This window comes from Parasteatoda tepidariorum, chromosome 4 (assembly GCF_982258835.1).
Source record: "Parasteatoda tepidariorum strain Cologne lab strain chromosome 4, Ptep-v5.0, whole genome shotgun sequence".
NCBI classification, from domain to species: domain Eukaryota; kingdom Metazoa; phylum Arthropoda; class Arachnida; order Araneae; family Theridiidae; genus Parasteatoda; species Parasteatoda tepidariorum.
The window spans coordinates 97,469,930-97,481,263 of record NC_141758.1 but is presented as its reverse complement, the minus strand read 5'-3'; the positions used below and the strand labels follow the sequence as shown (position 1 = coordinate 97,481,263).

Genomic DNA, 11,334 nt, shown 5'->3' with positions numbered 1-11,334 from the left:
AATAAATGTTTAAATCATAAAATAAATGTATAAACACAGTATCTAATAGAGTTTTATCTGAATTAAATGTAGAATGGGGGTCGATGGAGATTTCGAAAAGTTATATAGGGGTCGAAGATGAAAAAAGTTGGGCGACCCATGATCTAGAGCCTAAGAAAATGCATGCAACATTTTATCATCTTTTCTTTTAAGTAACAGTTGATGCTTGGTAATATTTATAAAAGATTCGTTTTAAATATTTGCATGCATTTTGCAGATAATAATTTTTTTTTTATTCCCGCATAAACTCTCAAATATTGTCTACGTAGTAATACGCATTTTTTACGTGATTCAGATTTTTTTTGTGAGGCTGTACTAACAAAAACAATATCTGACCTATTGAAATGTCAGATAATGCATTTTTGTTTTTAAGATTCTAATCATATTCTAGATAACAAGATGGTAGAAGGAAAAAAAACAGAAAAGATTTGAATTACATAACTTATCAAAAAATGTGTATAAATTGACGAGAAAAAGCTTCAGAATGTTTAATCATAACTCGTTTACAACTATTATTTGATGAAAAGCAACAGACAAGTTAAACTATTATTAAAACTAGGAAAATCCATAGATCAGTGGTTTGCTTTGAAGTTAAATAAAGTAAGTATAAAAATAATATGAACAGTTATCAAAATATATTGCGCCCTGAAGTTTCATTATTTTTTATATAAATATATTTGATTGTTTTGATAGTTAAAAAGTTTAAGGTTATTTTTGAATGATTTTAAAAAATAAACTGAATTTATTCGGTATCTGTAATAATTAAAGCAGGATCGTCTCTCTTCTTTGTGTTATTCTTATTCACTGTCTGTGCTGGTGCTTTATTTTTTTTTTTAATTATAAAATACGACGTTTCCTTTTTAGTTATCTAAAAATTGATTCGTAATTCAGTAAAAAATTTGAATAAAACATTTTATTGAATAAAAAAGCATTTTATTCAACGAATATTGAGTTTTATAAAAGCATGCTTTTGATAGAAAATTGATTTTACATCAGATTGGGCTTATATTTAATGTGATTATATTTTATTTTTTGGTTTGTTTTTTCAATAATTGATAAATTTCAATAATATACATATGTTGGTATAGATTTGGAATAGTATATTTATCAATTTCTTCAATAGATATTTTATAATTATTAATACGAATACGTAGTCAACAGTTTTAATTATATTTTTTTTAATTACCTGTCCACTGGTGTTTCGCAGAACTATTTTAGCAACTATTTAATCAGATTTTAACATTTTTAAAATTCTTATTCTTTTCGCTACCACGTATATTATTTTTTCATTAATAAACTAATCAATTTTTTTATTACTTTAATTTCGGTTTTTCCCTTAATGTTAAATTCTTTTTTAACTTATTGTAAAGTTTTCATTAAAAGAAGTTTAGAATTATTGTCAGCTAGCTGAGAACAAAATCATGTGAAGAAATTAAAAACATTCTGTTGTTTAAAGTTATTCGATACGAAACAGCTGACTATTTACTAAGCATACTATTTTTTCGAAAAATGGAGATAAATTACTGATTGTCCTTTTCTTTATTATTTCGTTATATTCACAGTATAAAGATATCAAACATAAAAAAATGTCAAATACGTAGCCAAAGTATTTAAGCGTCTTAAAATATCTCAGTATCTTAAATTTCGTCGCAACATCATAACTATAAAATTGAATTTTTAAATACCTGACCGCTTGTGATTCACAGAACTATTTAACTAATTAGTTCATTATATTTTTTACTCTTTCTTTACTTTTACTTTTTCCCATAATATAGCAAACTATTTTGTTTAATTTTCATTGGTGCTTAAAGGTTTTCTTTACATTTACTCTCGTCGTAATTAATTGTTAAGTTTTTTTTATTGTTTCAGAACTAGTCTGTTAGCTGATAAGGTTTTAAGAACATTTTCTATGCTAAAATTACTGAGTCCAAAGTCTGACTGATCATAGTTAATAAGTGCACCCTTCTCTCTAATGTTGAACAAGCAAATTATTTAATAATTTACTTAATTGTTTCTTATTTATTCTGTTTGTGAAAAGTAAATACATTTTAGTGCAACTCCAAAAAAACCACAACTGTTTGCTTTGTTTTTTAAATGAACAAATTCGAACCGCTATTTTATTTTGATGTTTAAACATATATATTATATACTTAATGTTAAGAAAGCCGCTCTTCTAAAAAACGATGCTGAAAAAATTTGCTTTTGTTAAAATTATTTTCCAACTTTAATACTAAAAATTGAAATTTGTAAAAAGATTCCAAAGCCGTGTAAATTTTAGAATCATTTGATTTGAAAAATGTAATAAAGAACACGTAAATTATTTTGATTAAAAAAAAGTAAGCCGCTGGAAGGTAAAGATACTTTTTACAAAAAACTGTGAAAACCAATTTTTCCTATATTTCGTCATACGAGGATAAGATTACATTGTTCCAAGGAACATACTCAATCATTTCGCTATTTCCAGAATTGAAATCTGATTGCCGAAATAAATTATTCCATGAAAGCTAAAACGATAAAAAATATAACAATTATTATTTATATAAGCTTATTCCATTGATTTAATGATAGCGGTATCAAGGTTCAGCATATGCGATGGATGCCCCTTTTACTATTATACTATAAATGTATTAAATCATAGAGCTTCAATAATTTATTTTAAGCAAATCATTTAACACTTTTAAGCAAATAAGGGTATAAAAATAAATTCGATCGAAATACGCCTAAAGTATACCCTAAAGTATATGTCGAACAAACTGTGGAATCCATAAATAAAAAATACGTTTTCAAACAACTTCGAGTAGACAGAAACGCTAACTTGTTTAAAATAGCCGTCCTTGTAACTATTTCATTTTGATTTATGGTGCTGGGGGACATTTTCACATTTGACTTTTGAAATTTCAATTGCAAACGGATTTTTTTTTATGTCCTTCAAAAGTGTTATTAAGGCTTGCAGTAAACAAAAATTGTACTGCATTTATTTTTTTAGAAAGTAGTGACTAATTATTATTTTTTCAATCTCCGAATCTATACCTTTATCTTATGTAAAACTTATTTTAATATCAAAATACGAAATTTAATATATTGTCCTACTTTATGAATTCATTCAAGGAACTGAATCAAAAAGATAAAAACTTCCTTGATTTGAAAAATAATAGATGATAATAAAAATAGACCTATTTTTCGACTTTTATTTCCCTCTTCATTTTCCTTCCTGAAGTTTTTATCATCAATTATACTGTTTTACATTTTTGTCTCGATCGTTATTTTGATAAGAACTTTGCGCTATTTAAAATTAAACATATGTATTTTAATATTTTAACAGGATTCCTGTCGTCTTTAAAGAAATTAAGAGAACCGTAGCATCCATATTGTATCTATGAAGTTATCATCAACTTTAAAATTAAAATTTTGAGACCAAACATTTCGAGTTAATGAAAGTGACCATTTGATCTTATAAGTTTTTGTTCCACAATATCAGTATACTAAGCATCCTACGAACTCCGTTCAAACGGAGGATATAGTATCGGATAACCGTAAGAAGACAGAGAAACTAAAGAAGCGGTATATGGGGATAAATGTAGTTTCTTGTAATTGAAGATCATGTTGTGCGACATTTTATGGTGAATATGCGAAAATAAGGTTCAGAATGTATTTAAACATCTTATTTTTTTTATTTATAACAGCTTTTTTATTTATACAGCTGACCTAATTTTATGGGTTTACGACTACTGATGTTCAACTCCGTAGCCTTGTAATTTTGAACCCAATCCAGAAGAGAAGGGAACTCCTGGTTCGAGCATTGGGAGAAATTTGTCTTCGTGGAGGACTTTTTGATCGAGCTAAAGCGCATTTGCGTTACATGGAGAGGAAGACCACGAGAACCTTCCACGGTTAACCTGGCGGCAAGGGGACTCAAATCCATGATCCGTTTACTACTGAGGATATTTCACGTCAGCACTGTGGTTGGTGCAAGCCGGATGCTGAATTCGTATCGACTGGGATTTGAACCCGGTTTGCCTTAGTGTAAGGCGAATGCCCTATCGCTCTATCCCATCGCGGCTCATTTAAACATCTTCAATCAAATCATCTCTATCCAAAGAAAACCATGTAACTTAAATATCTGACAGAATGAACCCTGGTCAGCTCATTGGAAGGCAAACGCTCTATTACCCTGAGCCATCACGGCTCAGTAGAAGTTTATTGTACATTTCTATATAATCATTACCTATGACTTTTTTTTATTTCATGTTAAAAGCAGGTAAAATAAAAGTAGATATTTTTCACAGAAAATGATATGACGTCACCAATTTGGTATTTTGAGATCTATGAGAAAGTATGAATTTCAAGTTTATAAAGGAAAAATGACCGATTTTTAAAATTATATTGCTATGAAAGAGCTTGAAAAAATTGTTGCGAAGTTAATTCCGCAATTTCACTGCCAAAAACGGTCGGTTGCTGACGATCATTGCCTGTGACGTCATTGTACGTAAAGCATTCTAGCAAGTACCTACTATCAGTGTTGTTTACATCTACACACACACACACACACATCTTTGTCAATACAGGTTTATTATAAATTTAGTGATGGAGCAATTCAGTTAAGTTCATTCCAAAGCAGAATATAAATTTAAGATATGGATCATATTCATTATTCGATCTCATTTAAAATTCTAAAATATTGAGAACATGCAGTTTTTAAAAATGAATAAGCATGAAAAAATCATAGATATTTAGTTAATAATTTTTAATAATTAATAATTTAGTTAATAATTTGTAACAAACCTGACATTTCAAATTATTGAAATTCAGAAAAACTGAATAATTTTAAAAAATATTAAAATTCGATTTGATGTAGACTAAGCACTCAGTTAGCAAACTGAACTAATGAATAAATAAATATTTTCATGAAACTTACTGTTGTAATAAACATGACATAATAAAACAGCATCTAGCTTCATCAACTAAACATAGAACATTCGAAATATCTGCTTATATTTCTTTACCTACAGCTTTTAAAAAAGAGAGCAGATATTGCATCAATTTGCTAAAAGTGGTAATATTTAGTTAGGCAAAAACAATTTTTAGTTCCTTTTCAGCCAGTCTCTTTAAAATTAAGATTAGTAAACTTTGTTTATTTTCGCTTGTTTTTAGCATTTTGTGCACAGGGAGACTTCGGCCGCCAAGGATCGAACTCACGACATCTTCGACATGGGCCCAACGCCTATGCTATCCAGCCAACCAAGCTATCCTGGTCAGGCTATTGCTCTACATATATCAAGGAAACAGATTACTGACTAGTCGATTAAACTATTATTTTATATTTTACAGCTAAAATGAAAATATTACAATTTGTTGCCTTTTTTGCCAAAACAGTTGATGTAAAATATCTAAGTATTAATTTAAGGTCTAATGCGTAGTCTGTTACCTAAGTTGAGCTTTGATGAGTAACGCAAGAATGAAGAAAAAAAATAAATTTCATTAAAGCTATGTGATTTTGAAAAGAAGTTGATTTTGGGTCTTTTTTGAAAAGTCCTCCCACATTGTCAACAAATTTTTTCCTTCATATTTTTTGTATTTATACCACGCTTTAGAGTATAATACACAGATAAATTCAAATAAAAAACAGTCCCGTAGTGGACTGATCGTAAAGACACTGTTCTCAGTTGAACACCGAAGTCAAGCATCACTGGCTGATGTCAGTAAGCAACGGGTGACCATTTTGATCAGCTGCGCTGGAACCGAGGATAGGCGGTATCGGTCCTCGTTAAACTGTTCTACCGTGCTCGACTTCGCGAGCAGGACGTAGGGTCACCATAGCATGAGAGCCATCCCCTCTGCAGAGGATCAAAAGTGCGATGGCATGTCTTCGGATCATCCTCAGTTGTCATCCTCAGGCGATGTTTCCCAGACCATCGCCAATAATCCATTGTGCAGATGTAGTGCGACGTAAATAAGGTACCAACCAAATAGAAACATTTCTAAGTTTAAAAATGTCAAAATTTTGCCTCCGAAGGTATTCGGATACATTACTGTTGCTGTAGTTCATTTACGTCACACTAGAGCTGCACAATGGGCTATCGGCGACCGTCTGGGAAATATTCCTGAGGATGATCCGAAAACAAGTCATCACAAATTTGATCCTCTGCAGAGGGGATGGCACCCCTACTTCGGTAGCCCAACCACCTGGTCACGAAATCGAGCACTTTGAACAGTTTAACGAGGACCCATACCGCTCACCCTCGGTCCCTAAGCAAACTGATCCAAGTGGTCACCCACCCTCACATTGACGACAGCCAGTGATGCTTGACTTCGGTGATCTGCTGGGAGCCGTGTCTTGACGATCAGTCCACTGCGGGACTCGGTTACTTTAAAATTTATGTATATCTAAAAAAATAATATTTTTTAATCGAATAAATTTAAAAGAAAATTGTTTCGGTGATATTTTTCTCATCGTTCCTCTTTTTTTTCTTCAGAATTATGGTACCAGCACTGAAAAAGAGAATAGCCATTGTAGGTGGCGGTTTCTCTGGATGTGGAATCGTAGCAATGCTGAAAGAGGAGGGCGGCATGGAGCCCATCTGCTTTGAGAAATCAGACAGACCAGGTGGCACTTGGAGCTATAGAGAAGAATCCACAGTCGGAGTTCCTTCAATCATGCCAACAACAATCATCAACCACAGCAAAGAGTTCGGAGCGTTGAGCAACTATCCTCCACCCAAAGAATTGCCCAATTATATGAAACACTCTGAGTTTTTACATGAGCTATGCAGCTGAAAAAGGAGTCTTAAATCACATTCAGTACAACTCAGAAGTCGTTGAGGTAAAACGGGCTGCTGATTATGAAGAGACAGGCAGGTGGACCGTGAGCGTAAAAAATACTCTATCAGGTGAGGTCACCTCGGATACTTATGATGCAGTGGCTATTTGTGTGGGGCACATTAATATGGCCCTCATACGAAGGTCAAGACACGTTTAAAGGGAAAATAATCCATTCCCACAGTGTGAAAGGTGTAGCACCATACGAAAAGAAAAATGTAATTGTTGTTGGTATGGGTTGTTCTGGCTTAGATGCTGCAGTTGAAATCAGTAGCGTGGCAAAACAGGTAAGTGTTAGCTTGATACAATTTGTTTGTGCAACTTAAACGACTCTATTTTCTCATATTTTATCCGTATTTTTTTAAGTCTCGACTTTTTCCTTAGTTATTCACTCTCTACCCCTTAACGATCTGTTAATTTTCAACAACAAAAAAAAACGTTTATAAGATTGCCTATTTTTTATACACGTATTTGAATCACGCTGACATCAAGTTTAAAATAAACTAACTATCTAAATTACCTTAAAAATTATCCTGGTACTGCCTCCTGGTGTGTAAAATGAGAAATGAAATGTTTTCCGGGCAAAAGAAAGGAATTACTTTTATTCTTATTGGCGCGTTACTACTGAACACTCCAGCTCGGAAATATCACGAGAGCGAGAAGAACTATTCGCTATAGAACTATTCGAACTGACGTAAACTATTCGCGTTGGCGAAACACCAAAATTCCTAGCAATAATGCTGATGTTGGATGAGACAAAATTTAAATGGTAATTCAGGGTTGCCAACTTTCAATGCTTTTCATAAATATTTATTCTAGTGGTAGCTATGTTTAAGTTTTAATGTATTATTTTTTATTCATTTATACTCATTTTCCACACCACTATAAATAAGTGATTTGAAAGATCAAGTGGAACGCCACTTTGTTCCAGCTCTTTCGTGGTAAGGATTTTAAAATGTTTGCAAATTACCAAAAATTTTGAAAGCTATGGATTTTTTAGCTGTCTACCACTCTATAAAATATTTTTTCAGAAAGCGCAGTAGTTGGCAGGCCTGGTCATTAAGCATTTCGGACGTAATTTAAATTTGAATCAAATGAAATATCGAAAATTAGAATAGACATATTTTGTACTTCATTTTGTCCCGCAGTGGACTGATCGTTAAGACACGGTTCCCAGCAGATGACCGAAGTCAAGCATCACTGGCTACGGTCAGTGTGCGGGTGGGTGACCACTTGGATCAGCCTGCGTAGGGACCGAGGGTGTGCGGTATGGATCTTCGTTAAACTGTTCTACCGTAAAATGCTCGACTTCGAGTGCAGGTCGTCAGGCTACCGAAGTGGGGGTGCCATCCCCTCTGCAGAGGATCGAAATTGTGATGGCATGTCTTCGGATCATCCTCAGGGATGTTTCCCAGACCGTCGCCAATAGGCCATTGTGCTGCTCTAGTGCGACGTAAATGAACAACAACAGCAGCAACTTTACTTTAAAATAAATCTATGCAATATGAATAAAGTCCCAAAATCAGATATACATAAGTTTCGGTTCTATAATCCCTAGGCTCGAGACACCAAACGAGAGGAAGAAAACGGGGAGGTGATGAAGAAAAATTGGAAGCAAGTTGCAACAAGGAAAAAACTGATTTAACTGGAAGGGAACGAGAAACAAGTTTTGAAAAAAACAATGAAACAAATAAAATAAAATAAAATAAATAAAACTGTTTGTGAGAGCAGAGGTGTGAGAACCTCAGAAGTACGATATTGAACTGAAATAGATTCCCAAACATTTTGAAAGAATGAAATATAAAAATTGTCCTTAATTGGAATTTCTTCGAACTATGAATTGTGTTTCCGTTATTAAGATTGCTTAGCCGACCAGGTGGCCGAGTGGTTAGCGTGTCTGACAGCGGAGCCATTGGCCGTGGGTTCGAATCCTGCTCAGGGCATGGATGCTTCTTTCTCTCTGTGTGTTCTATGTCCTTTCTCCTTTGTGTGAATGTGACCCGCCCTATAAACGAGAATGTGGTTGTGTGACGTGGGCGACGCTGCTCCACAGCAGTGGCTTCGCCACAGGTGCCCACTGGGTAACGAGAAGAGAGTAGCAGTTCTTGCATTCCTGTGGCCAATGGGACAAACCCCAAGTGCCGGCTATTTAAAAAAAAAGAAAGATTGCTGAAGAACAATGTTGAAAAGTTTTTATTAGCAATAAGAATATGAACGAAACTAACTATAAGAATTCAAACGAAGGAAACAATGAGAATACTTAGGGCAATAGTCGGCAGTTCAATACACTGATTCGGAAATATCTCTCATGTTCTTTTGATACAAAAATGACCAAGCACTGCCCAATACACCGTCTATTTAATATACCGTCTAATATATACAAAATTGCTCGGACCGGAAATGATGTAAATAGCCAATTTGTCGTACCCTCTTCATAAATCAAAGCCTTCCAGCGATCCTAACGATATCAAATAGTCGATTAATATAGTAAGTTTAACTAATATGGGGCCGTTCAAAAAGTACGTACACAAAAATGGAGAAATTATAAACCCCTCCCCCCCTTCGTACATTACCGTACATAAGGTCGTACTCCCCCCCCCCCTTAGAGTACGTACATTTTATTAGTCTACCCCCTTTTTTCATAAAAATTAAAATAATTATGTTTTAAATAAAATTAAATATTTATTTAAGGAGTGTGTAGGATAAAGTCATATTTAAATTTGGTGTATGTTTATAAAGTACGTACTTTGTATAATACCTCCCCCCCTCCCCATCGTACAAAATCGTACAAAATAGCAAATCCCCTCCCCCCTTCAGGTTGTACGTACTTTTTGAACGGCCCCTATAGTAAAAATTAGGTTTAACACAAACTGGCGACAAAATTAGAATTTGTAAAAAGTAAATAATAACAATTTAATGAAAAAAATGTATGCTTAAATTTAATTTGAAATTTATATGGTAATGCTTAAAAGAAAGATGGTATAAATCATATTTGAATCCTCTACATAACTATAGAGGAAAAAATTAATATTAAGTTCTAAGTTTTATGCAATAAAATGTCTCTAAGATATATTACTTCAGACTAAACTTTTTCCGATTATTTCATATAAACTTATTCCGATATTCTTTTTTAAAGTAATAATTAAGTTTAAAAATTTAATTTAATTAAGTAAAAATTATATTCATTATGTTTGAAAAAGTCGAGCTTATTTACAAAATCGTATGCGAAAAATACATAAATCTGAGTACTCCATAACATAATTATGCACTCACTAGAAATATATACCGCTCTCACAGTCTAAAATTTTATAACGAATCAGAAAAAATAAAAACTTTTTCCAAAAAGTAAATCTCATAAGAATAAAATCAATTCTTCAATACATATTTTTTTCCTTTTAGGTTTATCTAAGTACACGAACTGGAGCACACGTTTTGAGTCGAGTTGGTCCTGATGGCTTACCAATGGATTATGCTTTGGCTCGACGCTATCTCACCATTTTAATTGACTTGCTTCCGACAAATTTATTAAGTTGGCTTGTTGAAACTACCCTCATTGACACGAAGTTTAATTCAAACTTGTACGCAGTTAAACCAAAGTTTCATGTACTTTCTAAAGATCCAGTCTTCAACGACCATCTTGCATCAAAATTACTCTCCGGCTCTATCATTCAAAAACGAGACATATCGAAATTTACCGAGAATGGGGTCCTCTTTGAAGGCGAATCGTCCGTCACCGAAGCCGATGTAGTTATAATGGCTACCGGATACACGTGGAAATTTCCTTTCCTCGAAGACGACATCCGTGCAGATATGGAAAACCAGCTTACTTTGTACAAATGCACATGGTCTCCTAAATTAAAGCACTCCACATTGGCCTTTGTGGGGTTCTTTTTACCGTTTGGTGCATCTTTTCCAATGGGAGAACTGCAGTGTCGGTGGGTGGCTCAAGTGTTTGCAGGGAATCTAAGACTACCTTCGAGAGAGACAATGATGGATGACATCAAGAAAAGGCTCGAAATCAACGAGAAAAGATATGCACCCTGCCGTAAACAAGGTGTTCGCGTCGACTACACGCAGTTTCAATACGAGATTGCTGAGCAAATAGGCGCTAAGCCTAATTTTTACAGAATGTTGTTTACAGATCCGCAGCTCTGGTTCAAATTAATATTTGGTCCTAGTGTTCCCTATCAGTACAGACTACAAGGACCACATCCGTGGGAAGGAGCGAGAGAAGCTATTATGAAATGTGATGAAAGAGTACTGTGGCCATTAAAAAGAAAGGAAGTAGAAAGAGTGGAATCGTCATATGTTCGATATGCAAAGAAATTTCTATATTTCCTGCTTCCCTTTTCGTAAACTTGGCACTTGGGTTTAACTAGTGTTATGCACAATCATGCTTGTGTATTACAATTGTTGAATGGTTATTTGTTCTGTATTGTATCGATGTATGTACAGATCAAATTTCCTTGAAATCGTTCC

The 11,334-nt window shown here is 33.7% G+C and overlaps 1 pseudogene across 1 annotated transcript; it reads left to right on the top strand.

Moving 5' to 3' along the window:
- The first annotated feature begins 503 nt into the window (after window positions 1-503).
- Window positions 504-11,334, top strand: LOC107439159 (flavin-containing monooxygenase 5-like; annotated as a pseudogene). The gene is made up of 3 exons (XR_015433211.1): window positions 504-639; window positions 6,513-7,142; window positions 10,255-11,334. The product of XR_015433211.1 is annotated as a flavin-containing monooxygenase 5-like (transcript).